At 35.4% G+C, this 25,088-nt stretch overlaps 1 long non-coding RNA gene and 1 other non-coding gene across 2 annotated transcripts; both read right to left on the bottom strand.

The window, feature by feature from the left end:
• Nucleotides 1-17,278: 17,278 nt before the first annotated feature.
• Nucleotides 17,279-20,664, bottom strand: LOC113339544. The gene is made up of 6 exons (XR_003355092.1): nt 20,371-20,664; nt 20,193-20,232; nt 19,830-19,903; nt 19,615-19,700; nt 17,887-17,942; nt 17,279-17,810 (listed from the first exon to the last, which is right to left on the bottom strand). It is a non-coding gene; the product is annotated as an uncharacterized LOC113339544 (long non-coding RNA).
• Nucleotides 20,665-22,440: 1,776 nt separating this feature from the next.
• On the bottom strand, nt 22,441-22,512 carry TRNAC-GCA. Its single transcript has one exon. It is a non-coding gene; the product is annotated as a tRNA-Cys (tRNA).
• Between the last annotated feature and the right edge of the window lie 2,576 nt (nt 22,513-25,088).

A 25,088-nucleotide genomic window follows, 5' to 3' on the forward strand; every position in this document is an offset into this window, starting at 1 on the left:
GATCCTATTGCCGAGTGTTAGTGATTCTGGTTATCGGTGATTGTGATGGTGATTTATAGAAGGTTAGGTACAAGAATAACGTTTTGATGAGTTCAGCTGATTTTAGAGATGCAAAAGATGAAGCTGCGATGGTTTAGAGAGATGGCAGTCGTGATGAAGAGAACAAAGTCGTGAATACAGGCAAACAAAGTCGTCTTGAGAAGAGAACAAAGAGGAATGAACTGCCGGTGTGATGTCTGTAATGATAGTCATTAGTTCTCGGTGATTTGATGGTGTGATGTCTGTAATGATAGTCATTAGTTCTAATCTGTTTTTGTGAGAGGAATACAGATATGAATTCTAGGGTTTCGCTGTTGCTTCCATTGATGTAGAAACAGAGGTGTCGCGATAAAAAAAAAGGTATGTGAAAATTGAAAGTTTGTTACCGTTTAGGTGTTACAAACAAAACAATTACAGTTCAGAATTGTTATAGAAGAGTTGTTACAGATGGATGTCACAGTTAAGTGTTACTGAAAAATTGTTACAGAAGCGTAACAGAAGAAAGTGTCACAATTGGTGACATAAGGCGTGACAAAGTGTTATGACAAGAAAAAAGTCTGACAGTTTTCTGACAAAGGAGTTGCAGAATGCAGATTTGATGTTTGTTGAGTTAGTAAGCAAGGGTTGTTGTGGCAGAGCATTGGTCGATTTTATAAGGTGAAGAAGCTTTGGGTGAGAGGTTGATTCGAAGGGTTAACTCATGGATTCGAAATAGACGCAATTGGATCAAAGTTGATATTATACTCTGAGGATTGGTACAGTTTGACAGAGGATCAAAGCTGGTATTGCAGTCAAGAGGACTGGTACAAAACCAGATTGATTAGCTGTTAATAAACCGAGAAATACCAAGTGGGAAATATTGTGGCAAATGTCAAACATGGACGACATTAAAAAGATTTCTGAAAAAACAATTTTGGGAGTTAAACACATTTGAATACCCCTAGCTTTGTTTCTGGTTTTGTTGATTACTTGTGTTTTCTATTTGTCATTTTAAACAGTAAATAATCGACATGAAATGCAACCTGATAGACAGGCAGACCACCGACATCCGTTATGTTACTAGAAGACACCATAATCCCATACATTGATTCATTCATACGCGCTGGTTTTTCTTGGTATATACATACAACCCTCTCACCACCACCTAAAGATCAACCCTGCTCAGTGCTCACCACCACCTACTGAAAAAGATCAACCAATAGTCGTCCCACGCACGTTTCTGTGGGGTCCACACGTTAAAGCGACACAAACTCAACCTATAAAATGCCACACCATGAGATCAAATGTTTAAGCATAAACATCAGCAATCTTCAGTCTATCACTCTTTCAAAACATCAAAAACAAATTTCACTCTTCATTCGTCTTCTGTGCAGGGACGGACCCAGGATTATTTTTTGGGTAGGGCTAGTTCATAAGGTTAGGCAATCACTAAGCGGCCAAAGGCCGCGACAAATTTTTAGAAGGTTAGAAATAATTTTAAGCGTACAAACTAATGGAGAAAATATTGCATATGAGGGAATAAGGGAACAAACGAAGACTTTCTACTGCATGTGAAGCAAATAAAACAACAAAAGCATAGACTACGACCAAAATTATAGCAAGTTGTTATGATTTTCCAACTAATTCTGGACAGTTGTCGAACTACGTGTGGGATAAACCAAAAACTTATGGGATTACTCATACATAAATTTATTTTTCTAAACATTTGACCCGGGTTATAGCCCCCTTTAGCCCCTTCATGGGTCCGTCGACGCTTCTGTGCTGTTGGAAGTTAAACCAAGATATGGTAATTGAGTTCTAGAGAGGAGGATGTTGGATGATATCTTGGTTTAAGGGAGGATTGATAGACGCATTTATGTGTCTATTTTCATCTCTTTTGTGTATTTTGTTAGTACCCATTTTTGCTTATTGTGGTGTTTTTATGTTTTTTAGGTGTTTTTGGAGAAATACCCCTTGTGTAGAAAGAGTTGCTCAATAAGTAATGTTTTACACCCCGGAGAAATGCACTGAATGGAACCCCAGAAATGCACCGGAAACGTCCCAGAAATGTACCGGAGGATCCCAGAAAAATTATCATTTCCACCCCAAAATTGTTATTTCCACCCAAATTACTATTCGCACCCCAGCACTCTGGATAAGGGGCACCTTCTTCTCAAATTCAAATAAACTTTTTGGAGGGAAAATTGGTTCATCAACTGGCAGAATTTCAATCGACAAAATGAAGGTGTTGTGGTGCGATTCAATGGCTCAAACTTGGTAGGAAGATGTGATATAGGTTAAGGAACACGTTTTGGGCTTTTGGTTCGATCAAATTTGGCCATAATTAGCTGGACAATTCACGGAAGCAAAACAGGGAAACACGGGTTGGACACGGGATTGGAGAAGATTTGAGCGTGTTCTTCTCATGCATGAGGGCTCTAGCAACGTTGTGGGTCGTGTTTAAACACTTCTAGTGTGACCAGGATGGAAATATATGCGTACCAGAGCAGGAATGGAAAGAAAATATTCCCAAGAATATTTTTCTTTACTGCCGAGTTAAAGAGAATTATATGGAGTAATTGAGGGAGATTCAACGAGCTGTAGGTGTATAAATATGTTCCCTGGGAGTACTAGAGAGGCTGTCGAGAGTTTGGGGAGGTTTGGAGGCGAGCAGAGAGGCGCAGGAGGAGTTGCAGAGAAGTTACCTGCTGCTGCTGCTGCTGCCATTAACACGCCTGAAGAACACGAAGAACGGACCAGCCAGAGCAGTCGTTCTTCAACAGTGACAGCGACAGCGGCTCGTGGGTCGTAGTGTGGGTCTTAAAAGCTACAACGACAGTTTATCTTTTTATCGTTCTTCCTTTTGTAACGGTGAACAGCGCCTTTGCAACAGTTATTTCTGCTGCAATTTTTCTGTTCACTTGTTTTACTCCCTTTAATCAACTTTTTGAGCTTAATACATGTATTTTGAGATTATGATTAATATGAGGAGCTAAACCCCAACACTGGGGTGATGGAGGAAGCCTTATTTCACACTTGGGTAATTATATTTAATTCTTCTCATGACTTTTGCACTAGTTTTAATTGAAATTATGATTTGAAAAAATTAGTTGTCATTTGATTTGATGCGGCATGCTTAGCTTAGATGATTTGATGCCTCATGCTTAACATTTACATCTAATATTTGGAGAATTTATCTTGGCAAAAATAAGAGTCAATATATTTTATATATTTACTGAGCTATAATTGTTAAAAGAATCATTATTTGAACCTTAAGAAATGAATTCGGTGGAATCCTAAACCCCAGTACCTCTTGCACCATTGTTAATATTTTTGTATATATAATTTTTATAAATCTAAAAATCCTTCACCTTCACAAGTCTTAGAGTTCGAACCTTCATTACTACAACCCCACAGAAAATCTCTAATCAAGGATGTTGGAAGTTAAACCAAGATATGGTAATTGAGTTCTTGAGGGTTTGGTCAGAAGAGTTTGAAGCTGTTTGGTTTGAGCTCGAGTTTGGTTCCAAGATGGAACAGATTAAAAAGGGAGAAAGTTCAAGAGAAGATCGTCATGCACAAGATGCAAATCAAGGAGAATAATAAAGAATAAAAGATGATCCTATTGCCGTGTGTTAATGATTCTGGTTATCGGTGATTGTAATGGTGATTTATAGAAGGTTAGGTAGAAGAATAGCGTTTTGATGAGTTCAGCTGATTTTAGAGATGCAGAAGATGAAGTTGCGACGGGTTAGAGAGATGGCAGTCGTGATGAAGAGAACAAAGTCGTGAATACAGGCAAACAAAGTCGTCTTGAGAAGAGAACAAAGAGGAGTGGACTGCCGGTGTGATGTCTATAATGATAGTCATTAGTTCTCGGTGATTTGATGGTGTGGTTGTTAATGGGGTTCTAATCTGTTTTTGTGAGAGGAATGCAGATATGAATTCTAGGGTTTCGGTGCTGCTTCCATTGATGTAGAAACAGAGGTGTCGCGATAAAAAAAAGGTATGTGAAAATTGAAAGTTTTTAACCGTTTAGGTGTTACAAACAAAACAATTACAGTTACAGAATTGTTACAGAAGAGTTGTTACAGAAGGATGTCACAGTTAAGTGTTACTGAAAAATTGTTACAGAAGCGTAACAGAAGAAAGTGTCACAGTTGGTGACAGAAGGGGTGACAAAGTGTTATAACAGTAGAAAAGTGTGACAGTTTTCTGACAGAGGCGTTGCAGAAAGCAGATTTGATGTTTGTTGAGAGTAAGCAAGGGTTGCTGTGGCAGAGCATTGGTCGATTTTAGAAGGTGAAGAAGCTTTGGGTGAGAGGTTGATTCGAAGGGTTAAGTCATTGATTCGAAATAGACGCAATTGGATCAAAGTTGATATTGTAGTCTGCGGATTGGCACAGTTTGACGGAAGATCAAAGATGATATTGCAGTCAAGAGGACTGGTACAAAACCAGATTGATTACCTGTTAATAACCCGAGAAATACCAAGTGGGAAATGTTGTGGCAAATGTCAAACATGGACGACATTAAAAAGATTTCTGAAAAAACAATTTTGGGAGATAAAGACATTTGAATACCCCTGGCTTTATTTCTGGTTTTGCTGATTACTTGTGTTTTCTATTTGTCATTTTAAACAGTAAATAATCGACATGAAACGCAACCTGATAGACAGGCGGTGGTGATGATTCACCATCATTGACAGGCGGCTCTGAGACAGGCAGACTACCGACATTCGTTATGTTACTAGAAGACACCAGAATCCCATACATTGATCCATTCATACGCGCTGGTTTTTCTTGGTATATACATACAACCAGCTCACCACCACCTAAAGATCAACCCTGCTCAGTGCTCACCACCACCTACTGAAAAAGATCAACCAATAGTCGTCCCACGCACGTTTCTGTGGGGTCCACACGTTAAAGCAACACAAACTCAACCTATAAAATGCCACAAACAGCAGCAATCTTCAGTCTATCACTCTTTCAAAACATCAAAAACAAATTTCACTCTTCATTCGTCTTCTGTGCATTCATCATCATTCTAATGGCTCAATCTAGCTCTACAAGAATGGCTTTCTTCTTTGTCGCAATGATCTTTGCATTCGTTGCTACTGTAGCTTCACTAAGAAAGCATGGCTCCGTCGCCTGCGCCTTAAATGGACAATGGTTCTGCTTTTGGACTTCGAATTTCAAATGTTGCTGTGTTTGGCTCACTCTTGCTATCATTTTTTGCTCTTCTTCTCAAGCATTAACAAATTTTCCATTCAACGATGATATTATCTAGATTTTTCGGGCAGCCCAATTTTGATGTTTATATCTTCTGCGTACATTTTGATACTTTACTTATTTATAAAAACTAGATTGGTGCCCGTGCGATTTTTTTCAGCATGGTGTGCACGGGGCTTCCCTCGCACGTCGCGACGTATTTTTTATTTGGGTTTGTGCAGGGCTTCGCCCCGCCCCGTGGCGATGTATGATTTGGTGTGCGTGGGGTTTCGCCTGCCCCATAGCGATGCATTTTCGATTTGGTGTGCGCGGGGTTCGCCCCGCCCCGTGGAGATGTATTTTTGATTTGGTGTGGCGGGGCAAATACATAAAATAGGTGGAGGTTATGTGTAAATTTTATTTATTATTTTCGCAGAAAATATATGGGTTTTTCCCCCTTAAATTTATATATTAATTTCAAAAAAAAAAGTCCCAGTATAGTAATTATTTGATTTCCAAATTGAACGTGGACTTTCATGAAATTCCAAACACGGTAAGTTATGTTTTCATTTTAGGTTTGTAACTTTTTAACCAATCATACGGTTGCCAAGTGTCCTCACCTAAACATTGTCACTTCGTGAATTCCAAATTTAATTTGGTTTCCATTTTTTAATCGTTTTTTATTCTTTTTAAACCAATCATACGTTGCCAAGTGTCCTCACCAAAACGTTGTTTCACAAAATTCAAAAGAGGTCTATTTCGGCCAATAGGAAGTGAGGATTTCCTCATGGGAGCTTTATTTGTCTAGGCCATCAAGTCTTTAGATTTTTAATTTATTTTTTTAATTAAAGATATTTATTTACTTTTTTATGTTGTTCCTTCCTAAATCGAAAAATGCCGAATATATCAGATTAAATTGGAATGTTTTAGTAAACCTCGGTGTTTTAGAACCCACGGAGGGTCTCCCCTTCGGCTGAATAATTTGGGTTTTTCCTCTTGGTGCCCGTTACAATTAGGGTTTACTTGCTCTTTGACCAGAATAACTTATATTTATATATATATATATATACTCTGTCTTAAAAAAGGAGAAGGAGACAGAAATACGGAGAAGAAAAGAGAGAGATTTCTTATTCATGTGTACAATAGACTAACAGTAGAGCCTCCATTTATAGGGCTAGACACAAGGGCATACCAGTAATAAACGGGATTTGCAACTACATATTCTTAACATAATTGTATGTTTATGACACTCCCCTTGATGACATTGTGTCTAAGATAATTGCCTCGTTAAAACCTTGTCAGGAAATTCCAAAAGGACAAAACCTGATCGAAGGGAAAAGAGCACAATTGTGAGTAAACTTGGTACAAAAAATGGACATGTATATGTTGCCTCATTAAAACCTTGACAAGGAAAACTCAGTGGAAAAACCTTGATGAAGGAAACAGAGTACAACGTGATAGTCCAGTAAAATACCTTCTAATTTGATACTCCCCCTGATAAGTACTTCAGTTAAATCTTGGCTCGCAAATCTTCAAGTTGAACCAATTTCCATAAACGAATTTCTTGAATGCTAGAGATAGCAATGCTTTCGTGAGAAATTTCCCAGTTCATGAAGTCTTCTTTTGTGTTAGTCTTCTAATGGTAGTGTTCTCGAGTCTCCACGCTTCTTTAAATACATTGAGGACTTGCTTCTTAGCTTACTAGCTTCTCGAAGATGATTTGTAGAAGTAGTTGATGTAATTTCTTCAACGAAGTGCCAATATGTAGTTATAGTACTAAAGGTGAGTAAAGTTTGTGATCATACCTTAGAGGCAACCCTATAACAAAAATTATAGAAACTTTATTCGAATCTTTGATAAATTAAAGGGAAAAAATCAAATTAATCGAAGAGAAAGTGAGATATAGGTATAGAAAATCTTCTTCGTTCAGTTGGTAGAACAACGTGCATGATAACGTCTTATAAAAGGAGAAGGAGACAGTTAGGGAGAAGAAAAGAGAGAGATTTCTTATTCATGTGTACAATAGACTAATAGTAGAGCCTCCATTTATAGGGCTAGACACAAGGCCATCCCAATAATAAACGGGATTTGTCCTAGATATTCTTAACATAATTACAAGTTTATAACACTCTGGAATTTTTTTTTTATTTTGCCGGCTTCTATCTTCATAAACAATCTTGAAAAGTTTGGTTTTTAAGATCATATTGTTAGGTTTTATCTTTTTCCAGTTTCAAAGAAGCATAGCCATTTGATTCAATATTTAGAGTATGTTTTGATTTTGCAATGAAACCTTTACATATAGCGTGGACGGAAACTTATTGATATTAAAAAGCATGATCGTCTTTCCTCTCAAAAGTATGTAAAGTAAATCATCTTTAGTATATTTATTTATGGAAATATTGCAAAATGGTCATAGTATTAGTACCCGATTCACAAAACCATTCTACTGTTACAAACTATTAACAAAATAGTCACACTTCCGTTAAAAAGAGAGTTAAGTGATGACTCACAGTTAAATATGTTAACCAAATTACCTAAGTGTCCTCCATACTTATCCCTCCATACACAATTTTAAATTTTGCCTTCATTGTAATTGTTTTGACGGTGGTGGTGCCGACACTTACACAATGTTACACCGTATTCGAGATCGTTACACCGCATTCAGGTTTGCTACACCGCATTCATCCAAAGGGTTCACCGCTTCCCCTCTGAGGTTCAGTGAAGATTCTTAAGCTTCCACCACCACCACCACTTCAACTAATTAGTTAAATGGAAAGGGTATTTTGAAGGAGGGTATTTTAGGAAAAGATAACACCTATTTATTCAAAAGTGTTAAATCGGATGGAAGTATGACTGTTTTGTGAACGAAATACAAAATTGTAACAATTTTGTGACCCAATTACAAAAAGTATGACCTTTCTGTAAATGTCCCTTTATTTATTCGTATGATTATATCTCTTTAAGTTAAGATCCATGGATACTTTTCTTTTTCCTGTTGTTTCTTGTTTATTTGGATTCCAGTTCCTATAGTAGGTTTTCACAAACTTGGTTTAGTAACAAATTTTAATGGCAAAACTCACAGATAGTCGGAAACACACCATGCTATAAGCAAGGGAAAGAAGTAGTATACTGTAACAAAGGGATCCAGAAGACTCCATTGATGAACCAATATTTCTGATAAGTCGGAGCCAAACTCTTTTAATATCCATGCATTGTTTCCCATATTCTTGCCGTAACATCTTGTAGTTACCAGCAAGAAGGCTCTCACCAAATCTGCTTTCTCTCGACTGCCCAACCTGCTGACTTAAGTGAATAGTTGACATGGCCACGAAGGCGCGAATATATATCCGTCAAAGAGTTATTCGACACAGTGGTTGTAATTACATCAACGTCCGATTCATGAGGTTTTTCACCATTGGAGTATTCATTTCCCGGAGCAGAAAGCTCGCTGTCGTATGACCGCTTCATTCGTTTAAAATACCTAAGATAATTGCATAGATTGTCCAACGGTGCAGGAAAAACGAAGATGCAAAATCCTTTGTAAGAAACTGGATAATGATGTGGTAACCAGCAAATTTGAAATTCATAGATGGCACAATAATCTTTCTTCTCAGAATTAAATAACAGTTATTTATATTATTCTTTTCTTTTATTAATTTGCTTGGAATTTAAGATACTAGGTTTTCATCCGTGCGATGCACGGGTCTATTTCTCACATTATAAAGTATGAGATCCATGTTGGGAGATTTTTTCTTTTAGATTTTTCTCCATGGGTATCAAATATTGCGATAATTTCACTTTTTCAATTAGCCTAAAAATAGACTAATTGAAAAAGTGAAAACATCTCCTTTCAAAAAACGAAGGTTATATTTAGTAAAAAATCAATATAATAAGTAAAACAATAATTTAATGTAGCATGGGCTTTCAGTCCAATTTCTTTAAGGAATCTACTACTTCATCCAACTCTATAATTGATTAGAAGTTATGTTGATTTTTTCTATCCAAACTTTGATATCCTTTAAAATTCTGAAGCTTATGCTTCGTTTTCTTATATTAGGTCCACCAAATTATTAGGAGCCTTCACTTTTTTTTTTTCTGCAGCAGGAGCTTCTCTTCGTAGCAGGTAATATCACCAAAACCGTGATTAATTTAAAGAAAAGAAAGAAAAAAGATTCAACTATATGATCCTCTAAAAACTCCTCCAACTTGATTTTGTTGGTATTTTATGAAGGTGAAATGGATATATATAAGTGAGTTTCTTCGGTACCTTAATTATTTTCTTTTGATATTCATTTTGCACATCCTTAAAAATATTTTATTAGATGATTTAAACAACACACAAAAAAAAATACAGAGTGAGAATAATACACAAATAATTATAAAAGATTATCATCACGTAGATTTCCTTCCATGCAACTACACAAACAGGTTCAAATGTTAAGATTGTCGATAAGGTTGGTTCTTCCTAAATTCGGTTCCGAATACGAATAAAAATCTAGCAAGAGCTCGTGAAAATTACGTAAATCGGAATTAGTGAATAATAAAGATTAAATATTTTCTAATTCGTTAAAATTAAGTTTATGGAATAAAATAAAATTGTAACAACCCCAATGAAATAGCTTGGCAGCAAACTAACTTGAACTAAACCAGACATTTTAGGAGAAGATCTAGGGTTCATTGAAGAATGCCTAATTTTTTTCTCCTAGGTAGATCCACTAAAAAATCCAAGCATATATAGCAGAAGAAACCCCTAAGAATCAGCACAAATAAATCCAAACATGAAAGATTTCAAGGGGAACTGTTATTATCGCACTTCATAAACTAATGGGTTTGGAAAATCAAAAAGGAAGAAAAGAAAAAAAGGAGCCATGGCTATTATCCTCAACAGAAGTCATGGCCCCTTAAGAATATCTTCATCACATTTGGCAACCATAGTCATGTGTTTATAATCAGTAAGGATGCAAAGCTATATCTTGGTCGTTTGTCATGATATAGTATACTTTACTCCTTAAGATTTTCCATGTCATTTTCATACCAAGGGATATATATATTACATAAAATTCGATTGATGCGCATGAAATAATAAAAAGTGCACACTTATACTGCATTTCTGGGAAGAAGAACTCCACGCTCAATTTCCCCCCTCCAAACAGTATCAATGTTGTTAATAAATCTATTATCTATCTATATAACAAGTAACTCTTTAAAAAAGTATTTCCCCTCTCTTAAGATTTTTTAAAAAGGATTTGTTAAAAAATTTATAAACTTTCCCCGTATAAAAAGGATATAGATGATTCCATGAATCACTGATCAACATACTGTTTATCATCCCATGCTTTTTTATTTTACAATAATTATTACTGAAGTTTACAAAGTTTCTCATATCCACGCCATTACTTATATCTATTTAGTCTACATACATAGAATGCACAGATAATAAAGAAGGCATCGGCCAACTCCATTATACTATATGTACCACTTAAACCGACGTTAATCATAACATTCTGACGAAACACGAAAATAGCCCCAAATGTCAAGCCAGAGGCATGAAATCATCACCAGATTAATTACTAACTTGCACCTCCTCTGCATTCTAATGAACATGAAAATAGCCCAACCATGAGATTTTATGTACTTATTTTACATCACTACTGGATAAATTAGCCATAAGAATCAATTTCGAATTTCAATATCAAATATCACAATCATTACACATTATAGTGTATTTGGCTCCAAAGAATAATGTGTACCATGCACGTCACCTAGCTACACCGTAATGAAAATAAATATATAACTGGCTATAGTGTACATTTACATGGTGGATCCATCATAAGCCATGTTACACCGTAATTTCATGTCACGGCAATGTAATCTACCACCCTATATTTAAAAAAAATCACCACTTGGTACTGGTTCTCCCGAAGCTCCATGTTACAGTGGGAGATAATAAGCAATATCCATCAACAGTAAGCGGTTTTGAATACAAAACAAAAACAACAAAAAAGCACACCAAGCTGCTAAAGCAGCAACACAAAAAGATAAATAAACACCACCTCGTATTGTTTGTGAAGCTCTATGTTACAATATTTGGATATCAAAAGCAACTATAGCCATCAACAATTCAATGATCCCAGATCTGAAACAAAAGAATACACCAAGTAAGCACAAATAAAGAGAGTTATAAATACAAAAAAAATACACCATGCACATCAGTTAAGCTACACCATCAATGAATACTACAATCCGTTTTACTTCCGGGGTTGCCCATGCTAGTGAAAATGTAATTATATGGGTATTATCAGATGGAACAGCCAAGGGAACTGCTAAAGAAGTTCAAATATAAAAGATACTTCTCCTAAAGGCATTAATGTCTCATCCAAAGATGGATGACCAAAGGATCCATGCTGGTAGAAGTACAAATACGGATGTCAAAACGGCGGATCTCGATCTCAAAAGCCTGAACCTTTCAATGCCAGAATTTGGTTTCTGTTAGTTCATGTAAGGCTATCTATCATTTAAGGCTATCTATATATGCTCTTGAACCCTTGCCTCACTTTGCAAATTTATATAAAGCAACACTGATTTGAATAAAACTTGCTTCAGTTTTCCATTAAATCCAGCATTAAGGGATCAGATTCTTACTTATCTGTACTCTTGAGCTCAAGGATAGTGCCGTCTTTCATTACCTGGAGAAAATTGATCAAATGTAAGGATGCAAAATTCAATAGTACAAAGTCTTTACATTCATCAATTGCTCGTATCCTATTACAAAAATCAAATTGCATTCAATTGAGTCAACTAACACGAATATCTGTATACGGATAAAGAGACAACAATAAACCGGTGATTCAACAATAAAACTAATGTCACTAACGTCTAAGAAAACAACAAACATTCACCACACTCACAGTACTTAATTAATGACCACGCTCTGAAAATAAACCATGCAAAATGATTTTGGTGGCACGCATAAAAAAAACCAGGTTGTTGCTTAGATAGAATAGATTCAAAGCATGTCCTTCATGAGTGGATTGTTATTGGTTTAGGGAAAAAAATGTTTCAATTTCTATCTTATTAATTACTTGATGTTGAATCAATATAAATGAGTATTAAATTTTTGGCTTTTATGTGTAATAACTGTTCAAAACCAAAAGCGAAAAAGAATGAGCTCTCATAATAGTAGGGTGTAGGGACATTGATCCGTAATACATAAAAGAGCTTATTGACAAACTTTTGCAAAATTGAAACACACCATACCCATAAGCCAAAAGTGGTCAAGAAGCACTATAATCTGGATACATCGCAGATCAGTTATACAAAGAAAAGGATGGAATCGAGATTACACCATACCATTCCATAAGTAAAAGATCCATGCTCCTTCTTCCTTCGCCATGGTCAACTTCTGTAAGGACTCTCAACAACCATGAAACAACAACTAAAGAAAAAGGTGGACTTCAAATAAAAAAGCGAGTCCGTGGAGATTCTCGGCAGCAAAATTAAAACACGATGATTAATTAATTGAACGATATAAATCAAAAGTTATAATAATGAAAATAAAAACAAAAAGTAAGAAACCTGTAGGGAGAACCGAGAACGAAACAGAGCAGAAGAAAAATGGTTAGGGTTTTACCAATCGATACTTGTTTGTTTCTTCTGCCAAAATCGCACCTGCAAAAATAATAATTAGAACAGAGAGAAAGAGAGGGGAATAAATGAAAAAAGAAATCGAATACATCATGAAACGAAAAAATATAAAAAATAAAGCAAAAATAAAAATCCAAAAAACAGTGCAAACGCAGAACAATACACCTTTTATAGGGAGACATCGATCATTCAAAAAATGAAAATAATATTACTCATGGATCTAAGAATATCAGGAATTTTTTATTTTTGGCTAGCATAAGTTTTCTTTTTTACTAATTCATTAATATCTCCCAATTTTAGAGAAATCTCCCATTTAAAGATTTGTTTTCCAAATTTATAAGATTTTTAATTATACCAAACACCTATACTTACTTTAATTGAATACATTATTAAAGGATCACGATATAAAGTTTTTAATTTTGATATTTTTGTCCAAAATAAAATAAAGTGAGCAAGTAGAAATAGAAAAATATACTCCGAATCCGAAATAATCTATAGAATAAAGAAAATGTTGCCTCTGTCTCGGGATAGATCGGCCGTCCAAAATAGATGGGACAAATCCGAACGTCCATACATAAAGGAACCAAACTGCGTGAGGTTGGGATCTACAAATCCGAATCTGAACGTCCATACATAAATGATTATGCTGCGGCCCAACCAAACCAAACTGCGTGAGGCTGGGATCTATATTGCCTAATATAACTAGGTTTCTTAATCTAATTAACACACGGTTAGGAAAACTATGGAGTTAGGAGAAAACTAAGGGTTCAAGTATCCCTTTTACTTTGTTACTCCACGTGTCAAGTTGGTCAAGTTGGTACAGAGTGTTGTAGGAACCAAATATAGTTCTGTTTTTGATATTCGAGTATTAAAATTTGATGTTCGAGAATTAAAAAGAGGCGAACTTTTTTAGTTGGCCGGTGACTATTGGATGGGATAAAAGCTAATAGCTAGCTCAATTCATTTTTTTAGTTGGCCGGTACTAATTCTGAATTCTATGAGAGTGGGGAAACTGGGAATTAGGCGGTACTCCTTAATTCGGAGGTGTGCAACATATATAATAGCTATTCGAAGCTGAATGTAAACTTCATATATTGACAAATCCATAATACCACTAACTTCAAAACATCCATAAAATAATCGATTGTGGAACATTTAAATTGTTAGTTTACATGTAGCTATTGGCGGTGAATTTCATTGTAAGTTGTCGTCTCCAGACTGAGTAGCATCATACAGATGCAACTACGATAAAACTATACACTGATCAAGTGATCAACTTTTTCCTATTGAAAAGGAAAATGGTCATTTAAAAGTTTCACATGCAGAATTGTTTGTTAGTGTTGCTGAATTTTATTCTTAAATAAGCTTTGGATATTATTCGGTCTTCCATAGCCATTCTTAATTCATTGAGCATGTCTTTTTGGGAGCTTGAAAATCAGAGAGTGGAGATTCCGCAGATAAAAATTAGGCGATTGTGCTTATGCCGTTAAATTTGTAAACGAAAATTGAATCAGAATTCCAGTTTCCCTTATAAATTAAATAACCTCATTGTAAGTATCTGAGCATCATATGTTTCTTAGACTTTGTAGCTTGAAAAAACATACATATTTAATTCAAGAATTCTCAGTTTATGATGAACACATGACTCGACTACTTTGGGTGGACCATCTGAAGTGAAGTACAAATTCCTGTATTGCGGAGCTTATAGGAATCATACGTATAATCTTTGCAAGTTGATGCCCAGGTTCCCATCAGCCATGAGTAAACCTGCTTTAAGTCTTCGTAAGTTGATGCCCAAGTGCCCATGAATAAACCTCTAAAGACAAACTACCATTCGGACTAATGGGGGGGCTGCGTTATTTAAACTAGCCAGTTCCATTGCTTATTAAGGAGTACGACCACCGTCTAGCTACTTTGGTTACATTCAAAGATCAATTGATCCAAAAAATTTAGGGAATGTACCCAGTAGATTCTCCTTTGCAGGATATTGTAAGGATTTGATAATCTTGATTCTTGAATGTGGTGGCTTATTTTAACTATATATACCACTATTTGTCATTTTGAATGAGTGCTTCTTTTACAGCAATTATTGTTTCCCACTTCCATTTTCAAGTTTCATCACCCATTAATGGTGGAGGAAACACTGCTTACTATCGGATTTTAAGCAACTACTAGCATATACATCTTCTATGAATGGTTACAACTTCGCTTTTTTATTTCAGGAGGTTGAGGTTCTAATCTCATTATGGTAATGAGTAGCAGAGTAAGTGCGCCGTGCGCGGAGTGTGAATAGTCATTATTAATCCATAATCGCGATCCTGACCTTCTATGAACATCTGCAAAGAATGAAGTATTTTTGGTGGTCATATTTATAGTGATGATGGCGATGGAGGATTCTTGCATGGCTATCAGGAAGCTGGAAGAAGCCGCTGATCTAAGCATAAACGGACAAAGTAGAGAAAAATGCTCGAGGTTGAGCTGTGACGGGTGAATTAAATGATTACCAAAAAAATAAACAAGAAGTAGTACAACAACACCAAATTGTCTTTGGAAACTATTTCTCTCATATCAGACTTGGGCGTATTTCTCTCATGATCAGACTTGGGCGTGACATTTTATTTTATTTTTTTTTGGTTTCTTTGGCAAGTATTGGAAACCAGTTTTCGAATGAAAATGGGAGACTTATTGCCTATGCTGATCCAACTAACCTAGAAACTCAACCCCGGAATGGATGTAGAGTGTAGTATTGTTCAGTGAACAAGGCTGACTTTCCCTTAGAGAAACAGTTCTATCCTTGACGGACATATTATAAGTAGACTAACGATACTATGACCTGATTAACTAAACACAAGGGCGGGGGTTGAGTAAAACATTGTGAGAGGATATGGATCGGCCGACTAAACAACAAAAACTTATATGAGGTTGAGCCCCGGCCTACCTAGTAAAAGTAATACCGAATTAATGCTACAAAGAAAAAGAAAAAAAAAATTAACCCGTTCTGGTTTGAACAAAAAAATTAAAACACAAATAAAAAAAAAACGAAACTAATCCTAGTTTATTGCACTTTTTTTTGTAAATTTCATCTTTCTTCTCCAAATTTTGCTTAATTTCAATTGTTCATCATTACTTTCTACTAACGATTTGTATATGGGTACTCCAGATTACTCCTAATGATGTTGTATTATTTTTATGTGTACAGGATTAACAAACCTTTCTGTAAACCCTCGAAAAAGGATTTCTCGATTCGTGTGTGACATCCACAAATCAGGTATTTTCTTTTAATCGTCAATAAAAATTTGAATTTTCTTTTAATATCAACTGAAAGTGTAATCGCAAATCAAGTATTTTTTGTATTTTCTTTTTATACCAACTGAAAGTGTAATTGCAAGTATTTTCTTTTACATATAGTTTGGAGTTGTAATTAGGCAGATTTTATCACAAAAACTGTAAATGGACATTGGACATTGTTTTTTTTTTAATTTATATGATTTATTTATATTTATGATGATATCATGATGCACGTTTTATTTAGTTTTATCATGATGAAATCGTATCCTTTTTTTGGTAATGATGAAATCGTATCCTTTTTTTGGTAATGTTGAAATTGTTTATATTTGTTTTGTTACTAGGATATGACCCGTGTCGTAACTGCCCGGATTTTGGTTTTCTGTTTGAAATTGAAAACAAAAAAAAGTAAAAAAATATTACACACCGGTGGTACCCACTAAATTTAGATACCTTATTGATAAGTGCAAGACCGAAAGATCTTTGTATTTTCTTTTCAAATTTTCCATTTGCGTTCATTTCAAAGGACAAAGGCTCTTTTTTTCCTTCCAAATTTTCGATTTTTGGGTTACTCAACGATTACAAAAATAAGATTTAGAGTAATGGAGATCAAAGGTACCATAAGTAATAGGCACTATTGGTGATTGTTGTGAACAATCTAAGGTTCCCCTCCTTCCATCGCCACATCTAGGAATATCAATTGAAAAATTCCATAAGGTATCTAAATTTTGATCAATAAATTGGTTTAGGGAATCAAAATTTGGGTTACAATTTAGCTGGAACAAATGAGTTACAGTTCAGTTATAACAAATGTCTTCGCATGATGGAATGAACCGCATTAATGAATTTCGCGTAACTTTGGTATCCAAAACTTAACTGAATATGGTAAAAGATGAATTTCGAAAAAAAAAAATTTAGATAAACTATATTACACTGCCATCCAAATTTTGTTTCCAAAACCATTTTGTATAAAAGCTACAATCAGGCTTGAAAAGAACTTTTACACTCACATAATAAGTTTTTAAGAAAATACTCGTTCAGTTATCCAAGTCCATTTCTTGCAGGGCCATGCATGGTAATTGATTGCTCTACGAAGTGTGATGGCAATTGAACTTCTCTATATATATATATATACTGAAGACCGACCCAAAGTATCGACGTATCAGCTGAGAAGTTGTTGTTTTTTTTATCAATAGCTGTGAAGTTTTTACGTACACCTAAACAAACAAATAACAAACTTTGATGCTACTGCGGTGATCTTTATAGATAATGGAAGCTCTCCTTCTATAGAATTCCGTTTTTATAGAGGTGTGAATAGCTTTTAGAAAAGTTAAAATACATAAGTCCACCGCAGCAAGGCATCAAAAAAAGAAACGCAAAAAGAAAGATTTGTTATGCAAAACAGTTACAAATATTGTTCTCCTCCAATTGCAATTATACCCCTATTAATCACCTCAACTTTTCAAAAGAGTCCTGGCAAGAAATCTGATTATTGATCATTAGGCAGTTGAACATTTTCCTAAAGCAAGATATAGTTTGAGTCTCAAAGTTTTCCATGACGACTGCAACTTTCAAACTTGGTCAAGAAACAACTGATCTGGCCAAATCTTATGAATCACAATTGATATGTTTACATCTTATGTCTAATATCTGAAACCCATGAAGCATAAGTTAAGAAATGCACGACAAAGAACTTAAAAGCAAGTATGAGTTCAGAACTTCGTACCTTTGAAGCAAAAGTCATTTGTTCACCAACTTAAAAGCGAGCATGTGCAATTGGTCCTGTATCAAAAAGTTCTTTCAAACATCAGCAGAACGTAGTTATATTCGCCACTGTTTTTATGCAAAATAAGAGACTGAGAATCTTACAAAAGGAACCCTTCAAAAAAAACTAAACTACTATGATTATATTACTGGTAGCCCATCTACTTTAATACTTCAAAAATGACCCTTACAACTGACTTGGGAAGATTTATGGAGCATATGGTAGATTTCTTTAATACAAAACAGAAAATAAGGAAGTAGGCGCATAGTTAAGCCTCGGTATCCATGGTCTCAGTAGAACAAATTTCTGTCGGTAGTTTCAGTTCATGTTTAACATTTAAAGAAGTATCATTTTAATAGTGATGCTTTAGCACAGACATGGATACCAATTGTCCAGTACTCCAGTTAATGCATTATTAGCTGCTAACCCCCAAGTTAATAGCAATCAAACAGTAAACCAAGTTGAAATCTGGGTATAATAGAAGTGCACCAAGTGGCAAAAACTCATAGTACATGACAACCTGCACATGAAGATAGCTAGTCATAGTTAAATAGTTGAACTGATCACTCCAAGTGCCTTGGTAGCTTACCAACTAAATATGAAGAAGAGAGACTATGAGGTAAGAATTTGTAGAAAAGAAAAGTATTAACTAATTTAAGAAAGTGTCTGAAAGAAGTTATTGTGTTAGATAAATTTCATAAAAACAAAAAAATTCAGCGACAAAAAACTCATCCTTATAAACATCATAAACCTCAAGGAAAGAAGAAACACACCGTGTTGAAACTTGCAACCCAATTGTAATATATACATGTTGATGGTTATCTGCTCTATGAAATCCCATAGTTTTCATGAACCGGATTGGACAATGAGCTTAGTCAAATAACAGACGCTAAAGCAAACAATGAAGATTTGGAACTTCGTCAACCTAAGTAAATGGTTGACTGTTCAATTTCATTAAACCAATAAATTAAACTGCTCAATTGAAGCCAAATTAGAGCCATGAAAGAACATTCCTCAAACTTGTATGGCTGGGTGCAAACTACAATAAAATTAGTGTTCACGTCGAGAATCACCACAAAAAAACAAACCAAGAAAACCATATTGACAAAGCAGAATGGAATCTGAATTCTGAAAAACTCAGCACTTGCAGAGTCCTTCATTTGAAGTCCTATTTTCTCCCCAGGTCGTCTAAATTAAAAATGGTGAAGTTTATAAGTGTTACTATAGAATCAAGAATCAAGCTTAGTTTAAAGAGATTTAAAAAGGCAAAACATAGTAAGGCCTAAAAGAACTTCAAATACTATTTTTGATCTTCAAATGCAACCACGATTCTTGTGGATGACTGTAAAGTGTGGACCGACCATTACCTAGAACAGTCAGAGGTCCATAAGGTCGGATACAGATTAAAAGGCTTTAACAAATATTGTGCATATCATCAAATATATAAGACCTGAAGAAAACATTAGGAATTCTTGTTATGAGGGATGTTCAACCATGTTTAACATTGGAGAGAGGCAAATATCTCGTCTCACTCGCCACAATGGGATGAGTATCTTTGTAGAATGAAAAACTAAATAATGGCGTTCTTGCATCCATTAGAAGCTCCATCTACGATCACTTAATTAAGCAGCAGGTAGCCAAGTAACAAAAATAGGGGGAAAGGCAAGAGAATTGATGATTTCCAAGTACCGTCATATGATCCATGACTGAATGAATTCCCAAAGTTCCCATCAGTACTCATCAAGAATGCGAAGCTAATCCATCACATCGATTTCCTATAGAAGTGTTTCACATGAATATTAAGATTCAAAGAATAGAAACAACAATCAATATTATATCATGAGTTACACATCACATTTGATAAGAGTTGGAAACAATTCAACAAAAATGAATATAAATTTTACATTTACGAAATTCAAACGTTTATATGACGGATGACAGTATGGTGCACTCCCTTCACAACCAAAGTAGCAGAATCCTGTCGTTCGAATACGGAAACATATTATATTCCCAGAACAACTTTCCTTCTTTTAGCATTAAAAACAAATAGAAAAGCAGTGAAACTCACCTAGTTACTAAGAATTTGATAGTAACTCTACATACACGGTTACTAAGAATTTGGTTAGACTTCCATGAATTAAACTAACGATCTTTAAAGAACCCACGTATAAAATGAATGTAATCATGATCCTGAATTTACGATAAAAAAAACCCAGTTCTGAGAGAAGCTGGAGAAATTGATAATCATGGTACCTAAAGAAGGGTACCTGAAATTACATGATTGCGTTTTGCCAAAACGGAGAATCCCTAATCACCAAAAAAAAAAAAGAGAAAATTAATCCAAATATTTAAAGTAAAATAAAATAATTCAGAATCATAAGATAAATGATTGAATTTCAAAGGAGAAAAACTAATCGAAGAAAATGGAACTCTAATTTAAGATACCTGATATTATAATGGATCAATTGAACATATTCTTCATGCGGTTTATGATTCCACTGAACTGGGATTATAATGAATCGTCTGGAAAGATATATTGTGTGGGTTTAACCCCATTGATTACCAAAAAGAAAAACGGCCAGTGAGTGAACTCAAGGCTGACGAACGAAACGTCTGAGACTTTCACCGCATGAATGAGATTTAATGAAGCGAATAACTCCGTCGAAGATGATTTGGTAACGCATGAAGAAGTTAAATCCGGACCATTGGATGAGACCGTAAGAAAAGGATGCATTTTGAACCGCGATTTATCTCCTTCACTTTCTTGCATTTTGAGAGGAATAGGAACCGCAGATCTCTTAAGAAGAGTCATGTAGAACAGTCATATTGGGACAAAACCATGGGAAATGCTAGAAAAATCGCTTTTTTTTCCTCGGTACTTGCTCGCCTTCCGAAGTGGCAAGTCACGTGGCTTGTTTGTGTGATTCCAAGATTACACGTAAGTTTATAATAGAGAGAGGGTATTTTTCTAGATCTTCTCTTCTACTCCGTAACAGAGAAATAACCAACACCAGCATCTTCATGATATTATTTGGAATTTGGAGATAATCATGCCGAAAGATCGTTATTGAATCCGAAAAACCCTTAAACCCATAAACCAAATTTCAAAAAAGGTAAGAACATTATCTCAATTTCTCTAGAAAAGAACCTTAAAATCCTTGGATCATCAACAAACTATTATCGAATTACTCCTCACGGGATACCAAGAAAACCCACAATTTCACATCCAAATAAAAAAAAAAAAGATTTCATTTCAAAAACATTTCTCAAGTCTCTGAAAAAAACCATTTGATTCTTGTTCTTCCAATCAAATAGCTGCTGCAATATACAGTGTTTTCATTATTAATAAATCTAGAGATCCCAATTTCTACAAAGTAATATCTCTCTATAAATTTACAATCTACAATAGGAGAGGGAGATTATCAAACTATGATGATGATTAGCAGGAGTGGAGATGAAATGCTCATCTTCAGAGCAAACATTATTAAGATGAAAAGACTCAACGTTTACTAGATCTTTCATCTCTGTATTATAATTATCCTCGCCCAATTTTCGATTAATTAATGTTCAGAATCTTCAAATTATTCAAACCCTAGCTCTTGAAAGTGTGTGAATGTTTTTGGTTAGAGGAGATAATAACAAGATTTTGAAAGTGTGTGAATGTTTTTGGTTAGAGGAGATAATAACAAGATTTGAATTGATGTGTTTCTGCTGCTAATTCATTACAACAAAATTATGAAAAGAAGACACACGGATATGAAGATGGGAATGAACCAAACAGTCGGAAGTTCTGGTTTATTTCCCTTACTGAGAAGTGATACATGTAATGAGTATAAACCAAATCACCAGGCCACATCACTGCACCAGCTCAGCGTGCGTGAAAGTAGCGGGTAAGTAGCGATGCGCCTCGCACGATCGCAAAACCATTTGCTTTTGTAAGATAGATGTTTTCTAAATTAATAAGATTTAGTAATTTTAGGTAATTATTTTTGAAAAATGTGATCGGTCAAATGATATTTCGTGGGCCTGAAAAACTCTCTTGAAATTTTATTGGCAGAAATTTACAATGGTGAAGTCAGAATCAACCAGAATTTCTGATTAACCACGTCGCTCGAAAAAATTCTGTTTTTATATAAAGAATTTCAGAATATGTAACAGTTGTTTGAACTCAATTCTCTCTGGTTGCTGGGTTTGTTTTAAGTTCTGAAACATCTCTAGACTATTTGTAAGTGGTGGCGCATCATCTTTGAAAGACGGGGCTAGCCAAGTCCCCAAACACAAATACAAACCAGCTCCCCAAAAGAGCATGTTACTATGTGTGAACAGAACTTGACATTGATTTACTCACATACATTCGTGTAACATAATGTCTAAATACATGTTAATGTCTTCCAATGGATCAAAAAATGTTATTATTAATAAGAAATTGATCAAAATGTTATTCTTAATGGAATTGTTTCACGATTTTGAGGAGGTATTTTTCTGATCCAGCTGAATAATACGGTGGCCGAAAAAAGGGCCCAACCAGGTTCGAACCAGTGACCTCTTGATCTGCAGTCAAATGCTTTACCACTGAGCTATGGACCCTTGTTGTTCTGTATCACTATTCATTTGACTACCCAACATACGACATACGTTTAGACAAAACCGTAGTTCTAGTGTTCTACCACTGTTCATTTTGGTAATGGGTAGCCCAATTGGATTTTAATCCCTTTAGGGTTTACGTAAACAAGACCTTACATATAATCTCGAAACCTTTTCTCATTCTTTGCCGCAGTCATCCAGTTTCTTTTGATGTTTCGTACTTTATCTTTTTATTGGTTTGAAAGGAACAAAATTATGGTTTATGATTCAAGAGTTGGAATGAACTTTGATTTTCTTGTACCTTTTTGAGTTAATTAAGATCTAAATATGTTATTTTTTCTACGCGATGTTGTTTGTTAAAAGGACTCGAGGATCTTTTTCGTCATCTTCACATAATAAAAAGGTTTGTAAACCTTTACCGATCAAAAAAAAAATGTTTGTAAACCCTACGTTTATTTTTAAAAGTTTATTAGGCGATATTTTCTTCTGTATTAAAGCTTTTGAGGATGCATATACAGGGTAAAGACATAGAAACCATAGCTTTGAAAGCAATTTGTTTTTCAGATCTGTTCCGGAGTTGTGCGTATTCTCTCTTGTGCATGCTACCTATTCTTCTTTGTATTGTTCCTTATCTCTACACTCACAGATGTCCGCCTTAACTATAAACCGACAGATGTATGCTTTTTAGGGAATCGATTCAGTTTGGCTTGGCTGAAATACATATAGCGTGGAAAAGGGAAAACATTTGTTTTGGTGATTATGGAGAGCTGACCAAGAAGAGGAGGAGAATTGCGTCCCTTAACTGACTTGCCAATGGGAAGTTCATCCCTTATGTAATTGACTAGACCCATTGGAGAAGATCGTGCGGAACTTTATATGGGGCAGTGGTGGAGCTAAGAGGATACACTTGGTTAACTGGGAAGAATTGTGCAAGACCATTAAGCTAGGAGGACTAGGAATAAAAATTTTGGGAATGATGAACAAATCTCTACTAGCAAAATGGGTATGGAGATTTGGTGAAAAGTCGCATCTATGGTTCGAGACAAGTATGGCATACCTCAATGTATCATTAGATGGTTCCAGCTGGTCTTTTAACTTTAAGAGACTCCTTAAATATGTTGAAGTAAATCAACTAGCATCCATGTTGGTAGACATTGGTCATTCTCCACCTCTGCTCTCGGATCTACCCGACACTAGAACCTGGAAGCTTACACCTACAAGTATTTTTTTCGTCAAATCCACCTACAACACCCTAATGGAACCTATTCAATCCCCATTCATTCCTAATTTCCCTTACAAGACAATTTGGAACCCTCATGTCCCTCCAAAAATTAACTTATTCTTTTGGACGACTTCCCTTAATAAAATTGCCACTCAAGACTCTCTTCGGCGAAGGAACTTCAAACTAGCCAGTCGATGCCCACTTTGTCTCTCTCATTGTGAATCCACTGAACACTTGCTCTTGACCTGCCAATTTGCTCGCAAGGTGTGGTCCCTTATTCTTCCTAGACATTTGCATTGGACTTCTCTAGTATCAGTTTTGAAGTTGGCGCAAACTTGGTCAGGTAATGGCATCATAGGGCCTGCTAAACTGATTTGGGACTTGGTTCCCGCAGCTGCTCTCTGGGCAATTTGTAATGAGCGTAATGCAAGAATATTTCAATAAAAAACCCAGTGTTAGAGAATAGCTCGATTGAACCCACCAAGCGTTGGTATGTCAAGTTTGGTTGTCATATTTTAGTGAACCTAAACTCATTTTATGAGCCACTTGATTATGTACTAGAGTCATTACAAGTATAGTTTAGCTTGAAAGTATTAGGATATGAGACATTACAAGTATTGCGAAAAGTTGAAGAAGTGAAGAAGTAAGAAGCTACAACGACAACATCATCCGTCCACATGAGGTTAGTGATATTTGACTTAAACTTTTTCATTCCCTAACGTATCTTTCAAGTCGTGCATATTGAAAACAAAACTGCGAAGCATGAACACTCTAGATAGACATAATATTAAGGAACACAATTTGAGGTTTATTGCTTAACCATTAAACTTTGTAGATAAAACATCGACATAATCGTTTAAATGCTACTGTGATTATGTATGGGTATGAGGTGAGTATTTCATCCTAGGAAAAAATGTTTTACATGTGTTTTAAGGAAGTAAGTTCATAAACTTGTTTATGAATCGAAACGGAAATCGCTAGGCGTTATTAGTATTGTTATTCATTGCATATCTTGTGAACAACCAATATGTGTGATTTAGTATAACCGCTCATGACTTGTTTGTGTTCTTGGTAAAACTATTCACAAAGGCCTGACTTATGTATTGGTATGACTTTTATTAGTGAAACCGATCTTAAGTAATCACCTGAGATGGTATGATCGAGTTTGTGATTTGTGTATGACTAAATATGGATAAAGGGGAACCGATCCTAGTAAGAGGTGCAACACATCACAAAGGGGAATCGATCCTTGTATGAGGTGCATCAAGTTTGTACCAGAAAGGGGAACCAATCCTATGGACATGTGCAACACGTTTTTAGGCAAAGGGGAACCGATCCTATGGAAATGTGCAACATA

This window comes from Papaver somniferum, chromosome 1 (genome assembly GCF_003573695.1).
Source record: "Papaver somniferum cultivar HN1 chromosome 1, ASM357369v1, whole genome shotgun sequence".
Taxonomy (NCBI): domain Eukaryota; kingdom Viridiplantae; phylum Streptophyta; class Magnoliopsida; order Ranunculales; family Papaveraceae; genus Papaver; species Papaver somniferum.